General features: G+C 37.3%; 4 pseudogenes across 1 annotated transcript; 1 reads left to right on the forward strand and 3 right to left on the reverse strand.

Moving 5' to 3' along the window:
- Positions 1-615: 615 nt before the first annotated feature.
- LOC114303431 (G-type lectin S-receptor-like serine/threonine-protein kinase SD1-1) lies at positions 616-3,202 on the forward strand (annotated as a pseudogene).
- A 1,873-nt stretch (positions 3,203-5,075) lies between these two features.
- LOC114303432 (G-type lectin S-receptor-like serine/threonine-protein kinase SD1-1) lies at positions 5,076-22,723 on the reverse strand (annotated as a pseudogene). Its single transcript, XR_014336482.1, has 9 exons — positions 20,887-22,723; positions 19,540-19,689; positions 19,187-19,344; positions 8,345-8,485; positions 8,014-8,171; positions 6,472-6,679; positions 6,000-6,233; positions 5,768-5,918; positions 5,076-5,686 (listed from the first exon to the last, which is right to left on the reverse strand). The product of XR_014336482.1 is annotated as a G-type lectin S-receptor-like serine/threonine-protein kinase SD1-1 (transcript).
- LOC145789158 (G-type lectin S-receptor-like serine/threonine-protein kinase At4g27290 pseudogene) lies at positions 10,020-11,279 on the reverse strand (annotated as a pseudogene).
- On the reverse strand, positions 21,001-22,020 carry LOC114303424 (G-type lectin S-receptor-like serine/threonine-protein kinase At4g27290 pseudogene; annotated as a pseudogene).
- Positions 22,724-24,830: the final 2,107 nt, after the last annotated feature.

The following is a 24,830-nucleotide window of genomic DNA, read 5'->3' on the forward strand; positions in this document are numbered from 1 at the left end:
GCTCGGCTCGGCTCAGGATGACGTCAGCTTGACGTTAGCACCACGCGCGCTCCACTCGTCTTCTTCCTCTAGTCGGCGCATGGGGCGCGTGGTGCGAGTGGGCGTCACTCTCCGTCTTCAGAGAGCGCGTGAGAGTGCGTGCAGCCTTTTCTGGGGTTGGTCTTTGCTGTTCTGGACTCCTCTTCTCGAGGGCTTCCTTCTGGTATGCTCAAAAGTGGATTTCAGTCACTTCAAAATCTGGGCACTTTCGAAAAAAATTCAATTTTTCACCACTCCGGCTCTGATACCAATTGTTGTGGATTGGGGGCACACCAGGAAACACAAACAAGCAATAACACAAGAGTTTTAACGTGGTTTGGCAAGTCGCCTACGTCCACGGGCAGCGGATTTCACTATATGGAGAGAAATGGAAGAATTACAAACAATACACACTCTCACACTGTTGTTCACTCACTGTATCAACTCTCCCCTTAGCCTCTCTATTTAAACACTCAAGAGAAGGCAGAGAGGTTGGCTAGCCTTGCACATGGCCAGCCTGTTCTTTCATAAAAGTGGTGGTCCACCTTTGTGAATTGTCGGTTGGCAAGGGTTGACAAGCTGTATTGCTAGTTGGCAATGTGTTGGCTTCACATGGAGAGTTCCTCATTCCTCACATGGGATGATGAATATCCAACATTTACAAGATTAACACTAAATAAGTCGGGGTTGCTTCAACGCTATATACTGAACAAAAAGAACACTTGGGATCTTATGTTCACGGTACCAAATGACCTGTGTGACAGTTATGGATATTTTGGTCCTAATGGTATTTGCAGAATCTACAAATCACCTATATGCGAGTGTTTGAAGGGGTTCATTCCAAAATCCCAACAAGAATGGGATGTTCTTGATTGGTCCAGTGGATGTGTAAGAAGCGTGCCATTAGATTGCCAGAATGGAGAAGGGTTTGTGAATGTTGTACAGGTCAAGTTGCCCGACCTATTGGAGTTTCGGTTAAACATAGGTATAAGCATCAAGGAATGTGAGGGGGAGTGTTTGAAGAACTGTTCTTGTATAGCTTATGCTAATTCAAACATTAGCGGAGGTGGCAGTGGTTGTTTGATGTGGTTGGGGATCTAATTGATACCCGGGAGAGCCTCGAAGACAGTAGTGACCAAGATATCTACATACGCTTGCCAGCTTCAGCAATAGGTTAGTGCATGGCTGTGATCTACCAGGTTTTTCTTAACCTTCTAAACTCCTCAATACTTCTGCACTTTGTTACTTGGAACGCGAATCGTTTTGGTATTCTCTGTTTCAGAATATACCTAGTACTTCAGTTCTTGATATTCTCTGTTTCAGATTCAATTCATGATTCAAATAATAAGAAAAGACATGTGAAGATCTTACTGCTATCAGCAACTTTAGGAATACTTACCTTGGGCACAGTATGTGGGTGCATAATAATGAAGATAAAAGCAAAGAGACGAGGTAAGCATTCCTTATCCACTAAACATTCTTCTAATAATCATTTCTGAGTTAAATCATAGATCCCAAGCATTAAACTATTACATAAAAATCATTTATAAAGCATTTCCCCCCCCTCAAAAAAAAGGTTAACCTGACTAGCCCTGTTAACAGCTCTAAACGGGAAGAAAGAAAGCTTGGAATTACCTTTATTTGATTTCACAACTATTGCTGCTGCTACAAGCAACTTCTCCGATGCAAATACGATTGGAAAAGGTGGCTTTGGTCTTGTTTATAAGGTAAGATATGATATGTTCAGTCGTGTAGTTGAGAATAGATCATTTTGTATTGTTGTGCACCTTATATATGACGCCTACAGGGCAAATTGTCCACGGAACAAGAAATAGCAGTGAAAAGGCTGTCAAAAGGTTCGGGACAAGGTCTAGACGAGTTCAAGAATGAAGTTACCTCAATTGCCAAACTTTAACATAGGAACCTTGTCAGGCTTCTTGGATGCTGCATTCAAGGAGAAGAAACGATGTTAATCTATGAGTACATGTGCAACAAAAGTTTAAATTATTTTATTTATGGTTTGTGCCTCTAAACCCTTCATATTTTGGATTTGTTCGGTCACCTGCATATTGCTTTCCTACATGGTCACTAACTTATGCATCTTAAAATTTACAAAGGGTCAAAATGATGTGCAGATCAGAATAAAAGTGCATTATTGGCTTGGCAAAAGAGGTTTGACATTGTTATGGGGATTGCACGGGGACTTTTGTATCTCCACCAAGATTCTAGATTAAGAATAATTCACAGGAATCTCAAAGAAAGCAATATTCTGCTAGACAATGATCTAATTCCAAAAATTTCAGATTTTGGCTTGGCAAGAATTTTCGAAGGAGAACAAATTTGTGCAAAAACAAAAAGAGTCATTGGAACATAGTAAGTTCTATTTACTTAAAATTAAATCAAAATTTTCTATCATTCAGAAGACTTTATGGTTGCAAATTCTTGCAGTGGCTATATGTCTCCAGAGTACGCAATTGACGGAAATTTCTTTGTGAAATCTGATGTATTCAGTTTGAGTGTGCTTTTGCTAGAAATAGTGAGTGGCAAAAGGAACAGAGGTTTTCATCATCCTGATCACCACCACAATCTTCTAGGGCATGTAAGTACTAGAAACAATAAAATAGTTATCTCTCTCTATAGATATATCTGTGTATATCAATCTATCTATCCTTGTGGCTAAGTAACTTGATGCATATCTACTGTTTCTCGAGGACGACAAAATATATGTTCTATGAAGAAAATAAATAAACTAAGTGCATGGTTTGCAATTACTTTAGGCATGGTTGGTGTGGAATGAAGACAGGGCTTTGGAACTAATGGAAGCATGTTTGAAGGATTCATGTGTTGAATCTCAAGTATAGAGATGTGTTCAAGTGGGCCTATTATGTGTTCAGAAACTCCCACAAGATAGGCCGGCAATGTCATCTGTAGTGTTCATGTTGGGAAATGAGGAAGCAATATTGCCTCAGCCTAAACAACCCGGTTTCTTCATTGAAAGAAGTTCCATTGATGCAGATACTGCAACAAGAAGTGAAAATTTTTATACGAATGGTGAAGTGACCATAACAATATTGGCTGCTAGATAGAGTATTCATCGCAGTTATTAATATGATTTTAGAAACAGATGTTATTTCAACTTCAGAATTTTTGTAGACTTCATTTTATTTCTTAAAACCACCGAGCTCAAAAGTCTTAAAGTTTCTATTTATTTATAAATTTGGTTTCAAATATCAAAGCACTCTCCTCTATAATAAGCTGTAGTAAGTCCCATGGATTTTCCGCAAGTAAATTAAACACCAAAACATGATATGAGAAGCATCTAGATTTTCTGATGAGCCTAATTTATAACGTGACTGCGTCAATAACTAAAATGTAGGGCAAAGAATGATCAAGTATTGGCTCAGCACAAGCATTTCCAGTACCTAACTTCACATAAAGACTGTTCCATGGCCAAAAGTTTGGCATTGTGATTGGTTTTTGGCATGGTTTCAGTTCTTAAGTCCTGTAAAGGGGGCCAAAATCAAATCTAGACAAGCTTGTCAAGACAGCTCTTCTAGAAAATTCAAGGTAGTGTTCTACTAGTTCAAAAATGAAATTTTTAGGAAAGAAGATCCCCCAAGTATCATCAGCAAAAAAGAAGAAGAAGAAGAAGATTCCACTTCAACCAACCTTGAACATTCTTCATAGAAATTAACCAAGTTGTTACTAAAACAACATACATCATAGCTCAAATCACCTGAACAAAGGCTTGATTCCAGTTATTTGGGGTTTATAACTACATAAAACTAAAATGACAAAAAAAGATCAGGAGAATAAAGAATTTCTTATAACTATATACCAAAACTAAGTAATATTTCAGTTTGAAATTAGTGGTATACCAATGCCACTTCCATCAGATATGAATAAGTGATTATGATTCTGTAGTTAAAAACATCTTGACAAGTCACACTAATTTCCATTGCATACAAATATAAATACATATTCACAGTGATTTCTTGAACATCAATTTTATACCATGATATTTTTACAAACATCAATTGTGCAAAAGACAACTAAATATTTGATGACAATGCAGAGCTATAGGAATGAGGCTAATTAGCAATATCAACAACAGGTTTCCAGAAATTAAAATGGTCGAGAGAGAGAGAGAGCAAACATCATATATGTACGTGCACACACATACACAAATGTCAACACACATACATAAGCACATTATGAGAAATTATATTTGAGAGTTCAAGAAAAGGATGGCAAACCGTAATTGCGGAATCAAAGCATCCACTTCTACAATTTGCAGTCTGTGCGGAATCAAATCGTCCACTTCTGCAATTTGCAGTCTGTTCGGTCAATCTACATTTTTCCTTTCAGTTTGGTTGCCAAGAAACTAGCAAGAAAAAGAGGGTGGAAACCTTTCATCGGCAGGCCCAATGAATCCAACAAACGGTGTTGTGTCAACTGTGTTGCCAATGCAGGAACAGCATCCTGTTTTGGGTTGGGCATTGCTATTTCGAGGAGAAAATTGTTTTCATTTTGTTTTTTTTTTTTTTTTTTGTAACCAAACCAAACCAAGCCTTAAGTCCCATCAAATGGGATCGGTTACATGAATCCTTCCTCTCCACTCGACTCTATCAAAGGCCATTTAGTTAGTCAAATTAAGGAGATTCATATATCTATTTACTACAATAACTTATGTCAATCTAGATTTGCTTCTTCCCTTAACACTTCCCTCTACCGTCACTGTATCACATCTCTTCACTACAGTCTTTATGTGTCTCCATTGTATATGACCAAACCAACTCTCTCAACTTACCTTCTATCAGTACTACTCCTACTCGTTCACGAATATACTCATTCCTAACTATGTCTTTTTTAGTCTTGCCACACATCTACCTTAGTATCTTCATCTTAGCAACACTCATCTTATCTAAATGTTGTTTTTTAGTTGCCCAACTTTTTTTTTTCCTGTAATTTCAGAAATAAAAATAATGAAAATTTTATAATTGTCTATGATTTTTATTTTTTGCACAAACAAAGTTTCAAAAAATTTAGAAAAAATCTTTTATATGTATCACACAAAATTTTACTAATTATGATGATAATCAATGAAGTTTTGCAAGCCCACGTAAACAAGAAACAATGACTAATCATAGCATCCACCTTGTAGATGGGTATAAAATCTAACTAAATCCACCTAAACTCCAATGATTACAGGACTTTCCAAATTGATCCCAGATGTAATTCAAGTGAAAATTAAAAGGGGAACTGGTTTATACAACTTAAACTGTCTTTGAATGCAGTAAAGATTTTCATTTTATTTAGTAGGTTTTGCGGCAAATAGTTTACATCAACACAATGTATGTTTCTATCGAGCATTTAACAGAGTAATGGTGATTTCATTGGCCGAAACTGTTTCATCCTTGCTTGACGAACAACCATCCTCGTGAACATTCCTTTCAGTAAAGAAGCCAGGCTGTTTGACCTGAGGCAATGCACCTTCACTACCCAACTTCAGAACCACAGATGACACGCTTGGCTTATCCTCCGGACATTGTTACATACATAAAAGACCCACATGGATTGATCGCAACACTTCATTTAGGTAGCATGAGTCCCATAGAGCCTCATCAATCAATTCCAAGGACCTACCTTCTTTATAGAGTCTCCATGCCTGAACAATCCATTACAATATTAATAGTACTTCTTGGAAAACATACATATGCAACAATAGCTTTAAGCTTCGTACACTTACATGCCCAAGCAGGTTGAGGCGGTGACTTGGATGATAGAAACCTCTGTTTCTCTTCCCACTCACAATCTCCAGCACCAAAACACCAAAGCTGAATACATCAGATTTTACTGAAAATAGCCCATCCATTGCATACTCTGGAGCTATGTAGCCACTGCAGAGAAGTGCTATATGAAGAACCATATTTTGAAGCAATATAAGTGAATTAGACTAAACATGTTATGGAGATTCTTACTGTGTTCCAACCACTATGTTTGTATTTGCTTGTGTCTCATTTCCTCCTAAACTTCTAGCCACTCCGAAGTCAAATATTTTTGGGTTCATGTCAATATCCAACAAAATATAGCTTTGAGATCTCTATGAATAATTCTCAGTCTGGAATCTTGATGAAGATATAAAAGTGCCCGAGCAATCCCATTAATAATGTGGAGGCCCTTCGACCACTCTAGTAATGCACTTCAGGTTCGATCTGGATTTTTTTGGGTCTGATTTAGTCCTTGCTCTTGCTAATTAGATGCATGAATTTTTTTTAAAATCCCAATTTTTCTAGAAGACATAGTTCATGCAAATGCACATGTAATAACAACCACATATAATTTTGGTCCCATAAAAAAGAAAGAAAGAAAGAAAGATTGTTAGTTGGTCCAAAGGTGGAAGAGATGTGCTATACCAAAAATTGAAGTATTATAGTTTCAAGAAAGCCATACCAAAAATAAAGAAGTGCAGACTTTTGTTGGGCATGTATTCATAGATCAACATCTCTTCTCCTTGAATGCAGCATCCTAGAAGCTTCACGAGATTTCGGTGCTGGAGTTTAGCAATACAGATGACTTCATTCTTAAACTCATCAAGTCCTTGGCTAGAATTCTTTGAGAGCCGCTTCATAACTATTTCTTGTCCTCCTTCCAGTATACCCTGGGAATTACCAATATAATTTATAGAATGTTCTTCCTTTAGAAATTAAAAGGACCCACTTTTTTTCCCATTCTTATTATTTATATCTTTTACTTTTTTATGTGTCTCGCTGGTTGACATTGGTCCAACAGGAACAATCATGGCCAGTGATTTATGTAACAACATTACCAAACACATACTTCAAAGACATAATTACACAGAATTATAAAGTTTCATATGTGAGAAAAGATGCATAAAGCCAATTGTAAACTTTGAAAATTGAGGGAAAAATATACTATGTGATGCCAAATAGCACCTAGGTTGTGTGATAAGGAAAGGGCAGATAATGTATTACTTTGCATGAGTGAGTGTGAACAGGTGGAGGGGAATTACAAAGTTAGAACTTCTCTACAAGATTTTAAAGGTCAGTCTCAATAATTTTTCACATATAAATATATAAATTAGAATAAACAATCATTTTTCCATATTTTTCATATAGAATACTTAACTAGATAATAACATTTTTTAAATAAATGCTCATCTATAGGTATTTTGATTTGAATTTTCAAATCAACCACATCATTTGTATAGATTTTCAATACAGTTTTTGTGCTTTTATGCCATTACTCCAAAAAAAAAATAATAATAATAATAAAAAAAATAGAAACAAGAAACAAAGTACCAACCTATAACTGGATAGTCATTCAAAAAAGCGAAAAAAATGAAAGAGTAACCATCTCAATAAGCTTGTTGGTGAGCCAATTTCCTTCTCTTGAATAATGATGATGTTAGTTTGTTAAGAACAATACCTACTCAATTTCTTTTTTTTTTTTACAAGAACCTGTACCTGTATTTAATTATCTTATTTTATAGAGAGAAGCAATTAATTATTTACCCTTGTTATCTTATGCTACAATATTCAGAAGAGGGATTACTATTGCCCTTATTGTGGACATAAGCCATTTAGAATCAGTAGCATGGTAAGGCAGAATAGATTCTGAAGGAGTACAACAATTTTAGGTTTTATTTAGGCTTCATTTATGAGTGAATTTGAAATGAAAAATAATTAAGGTTAAAACTTATAAAATCGCAGGCAAGTTAATTATTGAACATAGATGGTAATTATAAAGTGTAGATAAAAGATAACTTGGAAGAACTAAAAAGAAAGAAAGAACTCACTAGAAAGCAAGCTACTTTCAAAACCTTGAATTAATACTTGGTCTGAATCGGATAGAAAATTAATTACTAATTTTATTAAGATCCTTGTTTGAGTAGAATAAAATAGAGGGATTTCAAATAACTATATTCAGTATCAAGTTGTTATAGATTGCACAAGTGCGTCTTTACATTGTTACCTTGTAAACAGGTCCAAATCCACCCTCTCCAAGCTTGTTGTCGATTGAAAAGTTATTCGTGGAATTAGCTATTACAGCTAAGTCAAACAATGGTAACTCCAGATCTTCCTTCTGGCTTTTTTCATTGTAACCTTGTTCAGAGTTGTGCATCAGATTTCCTGTAATGCAGGGACGAAGTGGATGTAAATGAGATGAGTAGATCTAACAAAGTAATATACCATTACCGGAAAGAACACATCAACACATAATACAGAATATATATATTTGTGTGCATATCTTTTCTTTTTTCCTTCTAAATTAAGTTTACCACATAATAACTCATCTCACATACCTTCTCTGTTCAGTTGTAAATTCTTCTTCTTTTTTCAGAGATACAAGGTTATGCTGATACCCAGCAAAAGAAGTCCAAACAATAATGCCAAGATCACTCTGACTATCTCTTTTTTCTTGCCACTGAAGCCAACTTGTTGAACTGTTGAATCCTCAATTCATTTAAAGTAATGGTTAATTAATTCAGGTAATACAACCATGAGAGTACAAACATATGTATAATGTCAATTGCTATACATATAATTAGAAAATAAGTAACAAAATACATTCAACCAAGGCTAGTAACATAATGAGGTCAAGCCAGGCCTTAGTAGATTCTGTGATGCAGTCACTTTTAACCATGATTGGTATTAAGGAATGCTGCATTTGACGGAGAAACCTGCCCTGAATTTATGAACATTACTATACACTCGGTAGAAGAGGTTATCAATTTTCCAAAGTGCTAGGGGCTCTGCAAGTGGCCAAGTTGTAGTTGCTGCCTCTTGATTTCGCAGCTGCTTTGTTGGAAAGTTTGCAAGCCTGGTTTACTTTAATTTATACTCTTCACAGTTAAACCGAAGGTACAGCTTAGGAATAGAACTTTCTCTGCTTCTGATTCTAGATTTTCCCCTATGAAGTCTTTTCCCAACTGCAGCTGAGTGCACTTTATATGGGTGGTGTCATGGTATGGTGGTGTGTGTAGTGGCAAAAAATAACATTTGGGGCAGAAAATTCAGTGCAGTCATGTGTTCTAATGGTATGCGGTCGTGTGGTTACTTTGTGATGTAACTTGAAAAAATCACACAAAGAAAACAATTTGCAGTCTATTTATTTCACTAAAACACAAATTTTAGATACAATAGATAATAACTTCAGGGATGAAGAGACACAAGAGGGAACAAACAGAAGAAGTCCACTATGGGCCTTGAATTCACAAGGAGAATAGAGGAGAGAAAAAAAAGGAGGAAACCCTAGAGTCCACCAAGGGGCTTGAATCCACAAGCACAAGGGGAAAGAAGGGGGAAGGATACATGGAGCCACAACTCTAATAAACCCAAGGGTTACTCACATATTGACCCTGTCTTAACTGACCAAATTGAGCCATATTTATAAAGTCTTCAAAACCTTAAAATGCAAAATTACCAAAATAATCCTCACACAAAAAATACAATAACAAATATGGCCATTATAATTTTCCCAATAGGCCACATCACATCACTACCTCTGCTTTTCCTTAATAACGGTCACATGCCTCGCTATTATTAGATGGGCACATGGCCACGTGGTGTTCCCAGTGCACCAAATAATTGCTCGTGTAGCGGGGATTGCAATAGAGAGTCTTGATATATTCTGTATATGTGGCAGCCAAAAGCTCTGGCACTTGGCAGTGAAGGTAGTGCCTGAAAGGTGCATGAACCTATTTTGGGATAGAATTGATGATGAATTGCGTGATTCACGATTCGATTCACATTTTACGATTCATGCGATTCTTAAAACTATCAGGTTTGATAGATTCCGACCCCTTCTTACCTCTTTTGACAAAAATGAAACTTAAAAGATTAAAATGACATAAAATGCATACTAAAAGAACCATACATATATTTTGTCCTAAAATATAATCAAATTTTATAAGCATCATCATTTGTATGCTTGTAAAATCACTAATGTATATGTTTGGCAGTCAAAGAGAGCATCATTTAGTTATAATGTAAAACCACTAATCTATGTGTTTGGTATGAATTCTTACCCAACTCAGAGGAAGCCATCCTTATGTAAATGTCTTGCCCATTTTCATTGAACTCTCTTATGTCAATCAATTCATCAAACCAAAGCAAGCAGCCACTTCCACCTCCTCTAATGTCTAAATTTGTGTAAGCCGTACAAGAGCAGTTTTTCAGGCATACCATCTCGCATTCCTTTAGGGTCATGCTCTTGTTAAACCAGGAATATCTTTTGTTATAATGTGAATACCTGAGAAATCCATCTCCATTATGGCAATCCAATGGTGTCCTCCGAACACACCCATCAGACCAATCTCCATTTTCCCATTCCTTCAGATATTTGGGCACAAAGTTACTCAAACAACCGCATACTGGTATGTTTTCAATGTTATAGCTACCATATGGACCACACCGTTCATAATAATCACAATTATCTGTCGGTGTAGTCAGGTAAAGGACCCATTCCTGGGTTCGATCAATCCATGTCAAGCGCTGCATAATGCAATTATGACTCAGAGCAAACCTTGAAACAACTAAGTTGTTAATGAGCTCAAAACCATAAAACACCTCCTCCTTGGTGAAAACCAATCCATATGTGTAGATGGCATTTGGTTTAAGGTTTGGTCTTCCACTGAATCCGAGACCATTCCATGGCCCAGTTCAGTACGGCTCAATGGAACCATTGCTCAGAATAAGTTGCGGATATCCTTGGGGATCACACCAAAATGCAAAATCACCTTGACCTGGATCATCAGAGCTCTTCCATGATGAAAGGTGCCACTCTAGGCCACTTACAAAGGTTTTTCCAAGTTTCATGCCTGGTAAAAGAGTATCACATGGATGATCAAAACTTTGCCAGAGAAAATGCTCTGGGTTGTCATCATTGGCATCTTTCACAACAAGATTTCCTGGCTCTAAAAGTTGACCAATAGGATCCTGTACTGTGGATCTTGTCACATTGGCAGACCAAATCACACTGCCGGTACCATTGAGAAGGGCCAGAATTCCAGGGTCGATTACCTTCAAGACACCTGATGAATCGATGAGTGGGATTTCTCTGTTGGCAACTCGTACAACAGTCCTAGAAGATATTTTCTTGTACCATATTCCCAAGTATTGATTCTGGGAATTGTCCGGGCTGAAAAATCCCATCTCAAAGCTCCCACCAAATAAAACTATGGTCTGGCTGCCTGTAATGAACTGGGTTTTAGTTATTATGTCTACTGCACTGGACATTATTAAGATGGAAAATAAAGAGGCAAACAAAAAAAAAAGTTTGAGGCCTTCCATTGATGGTCTAATGTCCAAATTCATGGAGTTCATCTGTTTTTCCATTATTTAATCAGTTTATAAATTAACACTCAGGAACTCTTGCAGCACAGTGATTCCTCAGTTGGACTTGGAGTCAATAAAGAAGACATGGAATTCCATGGCCAGTCAATGCTAATTCCACAGACATTATTTGGAGTAAGTCTTCCTTTCCCCACGCTGGGTCATTCATTGCAATAAGTCTTCCTTCCCCCCTCATTGGGGCATTATTTAGAAAAGCATTAGAAAAGAATACTTTCTAAATTTTAAATGTACCTTTCAGTGGGAACTTGGAACAACCAGATATTGGGAATCTTTAATAATAAATTCATGGACCAACATAATTTTGTCCCCTTCTTTTGGTTGTCCATTTTTTATTGGGTAAATGCCCTGATGTCTTCTCTGATGGGGCATGACAAAGCTGTTATCACTGAAACTGAAGAAGTTTCAAACACATTTGTTTGTTAGTAGAAAAAAAATTTAGGCAATGATGAGACTATCATTCCATTTTTATGTTGATAATATGCAGCTCACAATAGAATCCTTGAGGCACAAATAAGGAAAAATACATAATAAGAAAATAACAGCTAATGATAGCTAAATAGAATAAGCAATACATAATGCCTAAGATATTATTCTAAGGGGGAATTACATCCCAATGGGAGAAAAAAAAAATTTACACAAACATGGAAGTGTGCAAGTCACACTTGCACCCCCACAACCTTTCGCTTACACCCCATCACAAAGCCACTTGCACCCTACATGTTTTTGTAATTTTTTTTGTCTATCCCATTGTTTCGAAATTCTCCCTTATTCTAACACTCACCCTCAAACTGGTGTGAAGATATCTTCATAATTTTAGAGAATACCAAGATTAGGGAATGATTGTGATATGATCCCCTTTATATATTAATGAAGATTAATAATTACAAAGGTACCCAAAGTCATAGAATAATTACAATTGAATAATAACCCAACTAATAATTAACTATTCTAACACTTCCCCTCAAGCGGGTGTGAAAATATCTCTCATGCCTAGCTTGCCTAGGATGTCATGCAATGGCTTACTCCCAACTCCCTTGGTGAGGATGTCAGCGAGTTATTCACCAGACTGCATAAATGGAGTACATATTGTGCCACTAGTGAGTTTCTCCTTAATGAAGTGGCGATCAATCTCTACATGCTTTGTCCTGTCATGTTGAATTGGATTGTGAGCGATGCTGATGGTGGCCTTATTATCACAGTATAACCACATGGAGTCCATCTGATCAATACCTAGATCACTCAACAGTAACTTGATCCATAAGAGCTCACATACCCCTTGTGCCATAGCTCTAAACTCAGCTTTTGCACTCGAACTGACAACCATATTCTGTTTCTTACTCCTCCAAGTAACTAGGTTACCGCTAACAAAGGTGCAATACCCTAAAGTCGATGTCCAATCAGTTACTGATCCAGCCTAGTCAACATCTGTATAGGCTTCCATACGAAGATGATCATGCTTTGAAAAATAAAGACCCTTACTAGCAGCAGACCTCAAGTACATCAAAATTCTTATGATAGCCTCAAAGTGAATCTGATGAGGACCATGCATAAACTAGCTAACCACACTAACAGCAACAACAATATCAAGACGGGAGTGAGATAGGTGGATGAGCTTACCCACTAATCGTTGATAGCTTCCCCTATCAACAGCTACTCCTCCTTCATTATCCCCTAGTTTCTGATTGGATTCTAGTGGAGTGTCACAGGCCTTGCAGCCAAGCATCTCTGTTTCCTTCAACAAGTCAAGCACATACGTCCTCTATGAGATAAATATCCCATCCTTTGAACGAGCAACTTCAATTCCCAGAAAATATTTCAAGCTCCCCAAGTCTTTGATTTCAAACTCACTTGCTAAGTATTTCTTCAACATAGGTATTTCCTCACTATCATCACCTGTAAGAACTATTACATCCACATAAACAATGAGCGCTGTAGTCTAACCACGTGACGAATGTTTCATAAACAAGGTGATCTTCCTGACTTTGTTTAAAGCCATATTTAAGCATTGCCTGAGTGAATTTCTCAAACCAAGCCCTTGGAGACTATTTAAGAACATATAATGACTTCTGAAGTGGGCATACTTTACCCTCTGTCTGATGATCCTCAAAACCAGGAGGAATGTCCATATATACCTCTTCTTCTAAGTCACCATGAAGAAAGGCATTCTTTACATCAAACTGATGAAGTGGCCAATCTAGATTAGCTGCTACAGAGAGAAGTACTCAGACTGAATTCATCTTAGCCACGTGTGCAAAGGTCTCTTGATAGTCAACGCCATATGTCTGAGTGAACCCTTTTTCCATAAGTCTAGCCTTGTAACGCTTAATAGAACCATCCGCTTTGTGTTTCACAGTATACACCTATTTGCATCCCACAGGTTGTTTGCCCTTACGTAACTCAATCAATTCCCAAGTGCCATTCTTCCTAAGTGATTTCATTTCCTCAATCATGGCAAGTTTCCGCTTAGAGGTAGTAAGAGCATCCTAAAAATGGTTATGAATGTTAACAGAGGAAATATTTGACACAAAAGCTATATATGGACAACAAATGAGAGTAGGACACAAAATTTAAGATAGGATGTTGGGTATAAAATGTCAGGGATGAAGAGACACAAGAGGGGACAAACTGAAGAAGTCCACTAGGGGCCTTGAATTCACAAGAAGAATAGAGGAGAGAAAGAAAAAGGGGAAAACCCTGGAGTCCACCAAGGGGCTTGAATCTATAAGCACAAGGGGAAAGAAAGGGAAAGGACACATGGAGCCACAACTCTAATAAACCCAAGGGTTACTCACATATTGACCTTGTCTTAGCTGACCTAATTGAGCCATATTTATACAGTCATCAAAACCTTAAAATACAAAATTACCAAAATAATCCTCACACAAAAAATACAATAACAAATAAGGCCATCATAATTTTCACAATGGACCACATCACATCACTGCCTCTACTTTTCCTTAATAACGGTTGCATGCCTCGCTATTATTAGATGGGCACATGGCCAAGTGGTGTTCCTAGTGCACCAAATAATTGCTCCTCTAGCGGGGATTGCAATAGAGAGTCTTGATATATTCTGTATATGTGGTAGCCAAAAGCTCTGGCACTTGGCAGTGAAGGTAGTGCTTGAAAGGTGCATGAACGTATTTTGGGATAGAATTGACGATGAATCGCATGATTCACAATTTGATTCACATTTTACGATTCATGCGATTCTTGAAACTATAGGGTTTGATAGATTCCGACCCCTTTTTGCCTCTTTTGATAAAAATGAAACTTAAAAGATTAAAATGACATAAAACGCATACTAAAAGAACCATGCATATATTTTGTCCTAATATATAATCAAATTTTAGAAGCATCATCATTTGTATGCCTGTAAAATCACTAATGTATGTGTTTGGCAATCAAAGAGAGTGTCATCTAGTTATAATGTAAAACCACTAATCTAGGTGTTTGGTATGAATTCTTACCCAACTCAGAGGAAGCCATCCTTATGTATATGTCTTGCCCATTTTCACTGAACTCTCTCATGTCAATCAATTCATCAAACCAAAGTAAGCAGCCACTTCCACCTCCTCTTATGTCTAAATTTGTGTAAGCCGTACAGGAGCAGTTTTTCAAGCATACCATCTCGCATTCCCTTAAGGTCATGCTCTTGTTAAGCCAGGAATATCTTGTGTCTGGCATTTTATAATGTGAATACTTGAGAAATCTATCTCTGTTATGGAAATCCAATGGTGTCCTCCGAACACACCCATCAGATCAATCTCCATTTTCCCATTCCTTCGGATATTTGGGCACAAAGTTACTCAAAGAACCGCATACTGGTATGTTTTCAACGTTACAGCTACAATATGAACCACACCGTTTATAATAATCACAATTATTTGTTGGTGTACTCAGGTAAGGGACCCATTCCTGGGTTCGATCAATCCATGTGAAGCGCTGCACAATGCCATTATGACTCAAAGCAAACCTTGAAACAACTGAGTTGTTAATGAGTTCATAACCATAATACACCTCCTCCTCAGTGAAAACTAATCCATATTTGTAGATGGAATTTGGTTTAAGGTTTGGTCTCCCATTGAATCCGAGATCATTCCATGGTCTAGACCGATGAATCGATGAGTGGGGTTTCTGTGTTGGCAACCCATACAACAGTTTTAAAAGATATTTTCTTGTACCATATTCCCAAATATTGATTTTGTGAATTGTCAGGGCTGAAAAATCCCATCTCAAAGCTTCCACCAGATGAAATTATGGTCTAGCTGCCTGTAATGGAGTAGCTTTTAGTTATTGTGTCTACTGCTTTGGAGATTATTAAGATGTAAAATAAAGAGGAAAACAAGAAAGGTATTTTGAGGACTTCCATTGATGGTCTAATGTCCAATTCATGGAATTCCTCTGTTTTTCCATTATTTATTCCATTTATAAATGAACCCTTTACAGCACAGTGATTCTTCCGTTGGACTTGGTAGTGTTAATAAAGAAGACATGGAATTCAAGAGTCAGTCAATGCTAATTCCACAGTCATCATTTACAGCAAGTCTTCTTTTCCCCTCACTGGGTCATTATTTGCAATAAGTTTTCCTTTCCCCGTCGTTGGGGGCATTATTTAGAAAAGCGTACTTTCTAAATTTTAAATGTACCTTTTTTCAGTAGGAACTTGGAACAACCAGATATTGGGAATCTTTGATAATAAAATTCATAGACCAGCATAATTTTGTCCCCTTCTTTTGTTTGTCAATTTTTCATTGGGTAAATGACCTGATGTCTTCTCTGATGGGGCATGATAAAGCTGTTATCACTGAAACTGGAGAAGTTTCAACACATCAAGTCATGCCCCTCCATGCCAACTTTAGAAATTGATATTTTAATCTTCTATTGGTCTGCTCTTTTTTTTTTTTTTTTTTTTTGTTGGTTAAGGTTAAGCATACAGATAACAAAAATTGATACCACTATCAGCCCAACAAACCCTTATTTTCTCCCTATTAGACATCAAATTTGGAGAGCATGATGCTTTTTTCTTTTTGGGAGCCTTCTAAAACTTCCTTTCAACCAGTGGTCCAAAGGGGAATCCCATGGAGAACGAACAATCAGTCATGCTCATCACAATAGTCTAAACCAAATTGGCATTAAACTAAGACGATCAAATTCACAGTCGATCTGGACATTTTGAGGAAAGTAAGGCATTCAAAACTTCATAAGACAGGGCAAGCAAGCTAGTAAATAGAAATTCTATTAAAGAATGCAGTCCAGTCCAACCACTCTTTCATAGTCTAGCATGGGAGTAACGAAGCTTCTCCAGTGAACAACTCCATACATACTACTAGAGGAAAATAACATGTACAGAGGTTTTTTTTTTTTTGTTGACAAATAAGATTTATTACCAAGAGCATCAAGAAGATGCTAAAAATACAAAAGAAAGACCCCCCCAAAAAAAAGAAAACACCTAACAAATCAAATAGTCTACAAAATCCACGAAAGCAAGCAAATCCAGGTTCACCCTCCCCAACACCCAACTATACAGAACCTCAAACAACTTGTGCTCTAACCATGATAATTAACGAGCAACCTCCTGAAAGGTACATCGATTTCACTCTAACCAAACCAATCACATTAAGCACAAAGGGGCCAAAGCCTACGCCAAAGCCCTCTTATGTTGCTTCCCAACCAGACTCCCTCCCCAGATAAAGAGAACCTCCAGTACCCCCTTCTGCTGGACCCACACAACACCAAAAGTAGAAAAAATAAGCGGCATAGCCGAGATGCTGCCGGATAATAAATAAACAAATGATCCACAGACTTCGCGTTACCACAACAAAAAAACACCAATTGACTTGAATATGATGACGGTGCACCAAATTATCAATAGTAAGGATCTTGTCAAAAACAGCCGTCCACACACAAAAAAAAAAAAAAAAAATCACCTTTAAAGGAACAACTATCACCCAAACATGTCGTCAAGGGAACTCCTCCTCCACACACCCCCACAAAACCCAATAGTAAGATGATTACCAAAAAAGCCCCTTTTGAACCCAACCCAACAAACCCCAACCCCCCCTCCCCATACCAAAACATCATCCCCCACCCAACACCCTACATAAGAAACCCAATAAGTCCACCAATTGCCCAACCTTCCCTTTTGTTCAGAGTTTGTTATCAGTGCACTGCCAACTTTTTCATTACCATAGATGTTTGGACATCTCATCATGTGCAGCTTCAATTAGGGGCTTATGTATGAGATAAAACGGAACATCATTTGATTATATTGATTTAACAAACCAAAATTTTGAAAGAGGCTTGGTATAAGTATTCCACCAAGAGTATTTCACTGAATTTCTTCACCTTCTATGTGGCTCGCTCATGTAATACAGTGGGCTTATTATTTTCCCTTCACCATAAAATGAGAGAGAGAGAGAGAGAGAGAGAGAGAGAGAGAGGGAGAGAGAGAGAGAGAGAAGTTTTGAAGTCTATGATGGATAGGATAAATTAAACTGACCTCCCTTGAGGTTTCTAACTAATACATTTGTTAGTACCCCTGTTGTTCTGGAAATTGCATCCCCCTCCCTATGGTTTCTAATCACATAATTTCCACCCACTATCAGTCACCTGTTAGGTCAACTAACAGGTAGGGTTGATGTCAACTATGGAAAATTTTAAAATACCATTTTTAACCCTAGTAACAATTTCCCTCTTTTGTTCTCTCTGATCTGTCTCTCCATTGCCTTGAACCAAACTAACGATAGGCATAAAAGTGGAAGAAAGGAATGCTTCTCCCAAAAGCTAATCACACAAGAATCTAAAGCCACTCATTTTTATACAAAGAATCAAAGACTTGAAATTCAAATTTACCAAATAAAACCATAAAACCAATCCATTAACACTGACTGATGATTATGGGTTACAAGCCATGAGAACTTGAAGGACAACCCATTGATGTACCCGTCACCAATTGCACAAAACAGCAAAAACCCATTACAAGAATTGTTGTAAAACACACAATATAACAAGAAACTTATACCAGTCAAAGGAAAAGGAGACAAAGCTGAGGAAGCTTACAATAAACATGGTTATTATAGCTTGGCCTCCGGTGCAGAATGAATAATGCTTGCTCATTGTGTGACAATGGGCATAGTAGAGACCAGACTCACTGTCAGTGACTGCAGAACACGAGTCTAGAAGCTGTGCAATTCTTGAAAGTCAGTACAATTACCAAGAAGAAAGTGAAACTTTACATATATAGGTAATAGATATTGATATATGTATGTACAGTAATTTATAAGTGGATCTATGGAGAGAGAGAGAGAGAGAGAGAGAGAGAGGAATCTGATAATTGCCACTAGAGCAAGCAGTGCAAATGATGACGAAAATTGATAAAATGAGAAGCAGCTACATTTGGCTTATTTGAGGTGAGTTATTCTTCTTTGGATCACTAACCGGTATGCAAACATATTGCACAAGATTCAGATTTTCTTTTCGAGTAATGCTAGGAATATAGAATGGTCCAAAAAAAATGCAATGGATGGCTAAGAGTCCAGCTTGTTTTGTAAGCCTGGCCTTTGGTAGTCCGTGACTACTGGTCAATCACCTCACCCTATCCTGGTTGGGGCAAGTTGGGGTCGTGACAGTAGGATTGAATAAAAGATAACACATGCACATATATTATATTAGGATCATTGTATAAGTAGAATCAGGTAGAAGGATCTCAAATAACTATATACACCATCAAGTAGTTCTAAATCCATTAAATCGTTATGGATAGCACAAGTGTGTCTTTACATTGTTACCTTGTAAACAGGTCTGAATCCACCCTCTCCAAGCTTGTTGTCGATTGAAAAGTTATTTGTGGAATTAGCTATTACAGCCAAGTCAAACAATGGTAACTCTAGATCTTCGTTCTGGCTTTTGTCATTGTAACCTTGTTCAGAGTTGTGCATTAGAATTCCTGTAAAGCGGGGATGAAGTGGATGTAAATGAGACAAGTAGATCTAACAAAGTAATATACCATTACACGGATGAACACATCAACACATAATTATAGAATACATATATACACATGAGTGAGCATTTCTTTTCTTTTCTCTTTTTAAATTAAGACAAAGGCACAAAAGTTTAGCACAGAACAACTAGTCTCAGATACCTTCTCTCTTCAGCTGTGAATTCTTCTTCTTCTTTTGGAGACACAAGGTTAGGCTCATGCCCAGCAGAAGAAGTCCAAATAATAATGCCAAGGTCACTCCAACTATCTCTCTTTTCTTGACACTGAAGCCAACTCGTCGGACTGTTGAATCTTCAATCCATTTAAAGTAATGGTCAATTCATTCAGGCAATACAACCATGAGAGCACAAACATATGTATAATGTCAATTGCTATATATATAATTAGAAAATAAGTAATAAAATACATTCACAACCAAGGCCTAGTAACATAATGAGGTCAAGCCAGTCCTTAGTAGATTCTGTAATACAGTCACTCATCACTGTGATTGGTAATAAGGGAAGCTCCATCTGAAGGAGAAATCAGCCCTTTATTTATTAGCTTTACTATACATCTCGGTATAAGAGGTTATCAATCTTTCCAATGTACCAGGGGCTCTGCAAGTGGCCAAGTCGTAGTTACTGGCTCTGGATTTTACAAATTCTTTGTGGGAAAGTTTTCAAGCCTAATTTACTTTAATTAATACCCTTTATAGTTAAACCGATGGCAAATTTGAAGAATAGAACCGTATCACTGCCTCTGATTCTAGATTTTCCCCTATGAAGTGTTCTCCCAACTGTTGCTAAATGAACTTTATAAGGGTGACACCAACAAATGCCCAAAAGCAATGTAAATACATTATTCATCTTTCAATTTTGGAGTTTTGGACAGCTTGAAATACTAAAGAACCAAAGGACCCGAGGACAAAAATGGTTGATTGGTTTCATGTTGGCTCGTGTTGCAACTTATATCTAGCTGAACCAAAAATAAAATAAAAGAGGCAAAACATGGTTCAAAATCCTTCATTGAAATTCCCAAAGCTACCAATGGATTTGCATAAAGTAATTAACCAAACCTGAACTTTGGGCTCTCACCTTCAACAGAAGACCAGCAGTATTAATACCAATATTGTCCATTGGATAAGCCGTCTCACCTTGGTTTGCCAATGGGCCTTTTGTTGAACCATCGATGGTCATTTGCTCACAATTATACCATAATTCAATTAACAAGTTACAATTCATGCGATTATTGAAACTATTGGGTCCGATATATTCCAACCCCTTTCCATCTTTTGACATAAATGGAACTTAAAAAATTCAAATGATATAAAGGACATACTTTAAGAACCATACATACATTTTGTCCTTGAACAAAATCAAATTTTTATAATCATCATCACTTGTATGTTTGTAAAACCACTAATCTATATGTTTGGCAGTCAAAAAGAGAATAAATCTTTTAGTTTTAATGTAAAATCACTAATCTATGAATTTGGTAGGAATTTCTTACCTAACTCAGAGGAAGCCATCCTTATGTAAATGTCTTACCCATTTTCACTGAACTCTCTCATATCAATGAATTCATCAAACCAAAGCAAGCAGCCACTTCCACCTCCTCTTATGTCTAAATTTGTGTAAGCCATACAAGAGCAGTTTTCAAGCATTGTATCTCGCATTCCCTCAAGGTCATGTTCTTGTCAAACCAGGAATACTTTGTGTCTAGCATTTTATAATGTGAATACTTGAGAAATCCATCTCCTTTATGGCAATCCAGTAGTGTCCTCCGAACACACCCATTAGACCAGTCTCCGATTTCCCATTCCTTTGGGTATTTAGGCACAAAGTTACTCAAACAACCACATATTGGCGAGTTTCCAACATTACAGCTACCATATGGACCACACGGTTTATAAAAATCACAATTATCTATCGGTGCAGTCAGGTAAAGGACCCATTCCTGGGTTCGATCAATCCATGTCGAGCGCTGCATAATGCCATCATGACTTAGAGCAAACCTTGAAACAACTGAGCTGTTAACGAGATCATAACCATAATACACCTCCTCCTTGGTGAAAACCAATCCATATATGTAGATGGAATTTGGTTTAAGGTTTGGATTCCCACTAAATCCAAGACCATTCCATGGTCTAGTCCGGAACAGCTCAATGGAACCATTGCTCAGAATAAGTTGTGGATATTCCTGGGGATCACACCAAAATGCAAAATCACCTTGACCTGGATCATCAGAGCTCTTCTATGATGAAAGGTGCCGCTCTAAGCCACTTACAAAGTTTTTTCCAAGTTTCATGCCTGGTAAAAGAGTATCACATGGATGATCAAAACTTTGCCAGAGAAAATGCTCTGGGTTATCATCATTGGCATCTTTCACAACAAGATTTCCCTACTCTAAAAGTTGACCAACAGGATCCTATACTGTGGATCTTGTCACATTGGCAGACCAAATGACACTGTCGGTACCATTGAGAAGGGCCAGAATTCCTGGGTCAATTACCTTCAAGACACCTGATGAATCAATGAGTGGGATTTCTCTGTTGGCAACCCATACAACAGTCCTAGAAGATAATTTCTTGTACCATATTCCCAAGTAATGATTCTGGGAATTGCCCGGGCTGAAAAATCCCATCTCAAAGCTCCCACCAGATGAAACTATGGTCTAGCTGCCTACAATGAACTGGGTTTTAGTTATTATGTCTACTGCACTGGACATTATTAAGATGGAAACTAAAGAGACAAACAAAAAAGAAAGTTTGAGGCCTTCCATTGATGGTCTAATGTCCAAATTCATGGAGTTCATCTGTTTTTCCATTATTTATTCAATTTATAAATTAACACTCAGGAACTCTTGCAGCACAGTTACTATTCAGTTGGACTTTTCTATATTTAATACATTTCAATTGGACTTGGAGTCAACTAAGAAGACAAGGAATTCCACAGTCAGTTAATGCTAATTTGAATCATCTTCCTTTCCCCCTCATTGGCTCATTATTTGCAGTAAGTCTACTTTTCCCCCTCACTGGGTCATTATTTTCAATAAGTCTTCCTTTTCCCCTCATTGGTTCAATATTTAGAAAAGCATCTTACCTTAAATTCTAAATGTACCTTCCAACTGGAACTTGGAACAACCAGATATTGGGAATCTTTGAAAATAAAATTCATGGACCATTATGTGTCCGTTTTTGATTGGCTCAATGGCTTGATATCTTCTCTGATGGGGCATGACGAAGCTGTTATCACTGAAACTGAAGAAGTTTCAAACACATCAAGTCATCCGTCTCAATGCCAACTTTAGAAATTGTCATTTTCATCTTCTGTTGCCTTCTTTTTTTATTTTTTATTCTTTCTTTATTTTTATTTATTTATTTATTTTTTATTATTATTATTATTATTATTATTATTATTATTATTATTATTTTTATATCTATAGGATAAGCATACAGATAACAAAAATTGATACTGTTATCAGCACAACAAACTCTCTCTATTAGACATCAAATTGGAGAGTAGACAGTTTTTTTTTTTTTTGGGAGCCTTCAAAAACTTTCGTTTCAATTAGTGGTAATGGAATCCCATGGAGTATGAACAGTCAGTCATGATCGTCAGAATAGTCTAAACCAAATTGGCACTCCATTTGGATTGAGGGTATAGCGATCCCGGGTTTACCCTTGTTGTACAGTGATCCGGATATGTGTCCGTGAATGTTGGTAGTTGTTTATTTTCTAGTTTGCATCCTCTTTACTTTGTATATTGGGTTATGGGATGTGTTGGGCAGGTTTGTTACAGGTTGGTTGTGCTTGGGAGCCTAGTGTTGCTGCCCAGATTTTTGGTCCTTCGCTCGAGCGAGGAGGTTGTCGCTCGAGCGAGAGTAGTGTTGCCCCGGTTCTGGACCTGAGAGTTGTAGTTTCTGGCTCGAGCGAGCTTTTCGTGGCTCGAGCGGTCTGGGTTTTTCTTCGCTCGATCGAGAACTTCTTGGCTCGAGCAAGAGTTTTCTGTGTCTGGTCGCTCGAGCGACCAATCCTTCGCTCGAGCGAGAGTGTTTTATATCAGCGGACAGCAGCGTCTAAAACATCACTTTTTCACCTCTTTTCTTTGAGCAAAACCTAAATCCGAGCCTCTCTCACTCTAAACTTACACTCTCTCTAAGATTTCATCTCCCTAGAGTGTGAATCTAGCCTAGGGCCTTTGTTAAAAAGATAGAGGGTGTTGAGAGCTTCGTTTTAATCTGAAAAAGTTTGGATTTGGAGCAAGTTGATCTTGGAGTCTTCATCTCCTTTGTGGCTTAAACTTCGCGAGGTAGGGATATCCTACTCCTCTCTATGGGTTTTGTCTTTAAATTTTGGTATTTTGAGATGTTGGGCTTGGTTTGGTAATTTTGTAAAAGTTTGGGGCTTTTGTGTAATTTTACAAAAGTTGGGGTTTTATTCATAATAAACCTAGATGCATGTTTGGCATAGAAAAATGGAATGATTGTTGAATCATTGATGAAAATGGAACCTAAGGGTTGAAATGTTAATTATGGGAATTGACCTAATTACATTGTTTAATTAATTGGGATAATTAATTGAGAAGAATGAGGAATGAAATGTTGATTGAATATCCATTGTGCGTTTATTTTCTGTTTAGAAATAACTGCTTTGGGCTATCGGTGGAGGATAGTCGTGATTGTTGTAGACAATGCATGATGATTAGGTAAACTGAAACTAATCAATGAAATGTGTCATGGAACTTGACGGTTAATTGAATACATTAATTGTATGTATTGTGTGATTGTATATAGAACCAATGTGTTTATATACGTTATGTGTAGAGGAGGAGATAGGGGATGTACTCCGCGGTTTAGGGGAAGATAGGGGATGTACCTCTAAACCGGATAGGTATTTGGAGGAGATAGGGGATGAACTCCGTAGACAGAGCTCATATGCTTGTCTAGAGAAGTGAAGATAGAGCTCATATGCTTATCTTTGTGAAGTGTGGATACAGCTTGTATGCTTATCTGTGGATATTGTTGATATACATATCTGTTGTAGAATGTGGATATAGCTTGTATGCTTATCTGTGGATATTGTTGATATACATATCTGTTGTAGAATGTGGATACAGCTTGTATGCTTATCTGTGGATATTGTTGATATACATATCTGTTGAGAATGAGAGATATAGTTTTTATACACATCTGTGGAAATGATAATAGAGCTAGCATGCTTATCTATTGAAAAGGGAAAATGAAAAGTAATTGGGACTTGTAAGTCGTTGACATAAATATGTAATTTATGTGATTGTACCAGTGTTGACCAACTATCAATTGCTAATGTTTTAGTCATTGTCCATGGTTGGTTTAGTGTATTTCTATTGGGCTGTGGCTCACCCTATATGGGAACATCATTTTCAGGTGCAGGAAGCATGCCACCTCCAAGGACATAGCTGGGAGGCTAGTGG

Source organism: Camellia sinensis, chromosome 7 (genome assembly GCF_055761805.1).
Source record: "Camellia sinensis isolate YWXY chromosome 7, ASM5576180v1, whole genome shotgun sequence".
In the NCBI taxonomy this organism is placed as follows: Eukaryota; Viridiplantae; Streptophyta; class Magnoliopsida; order Ericales; family Theaceae; genus Camellia; species Camellia sinensis.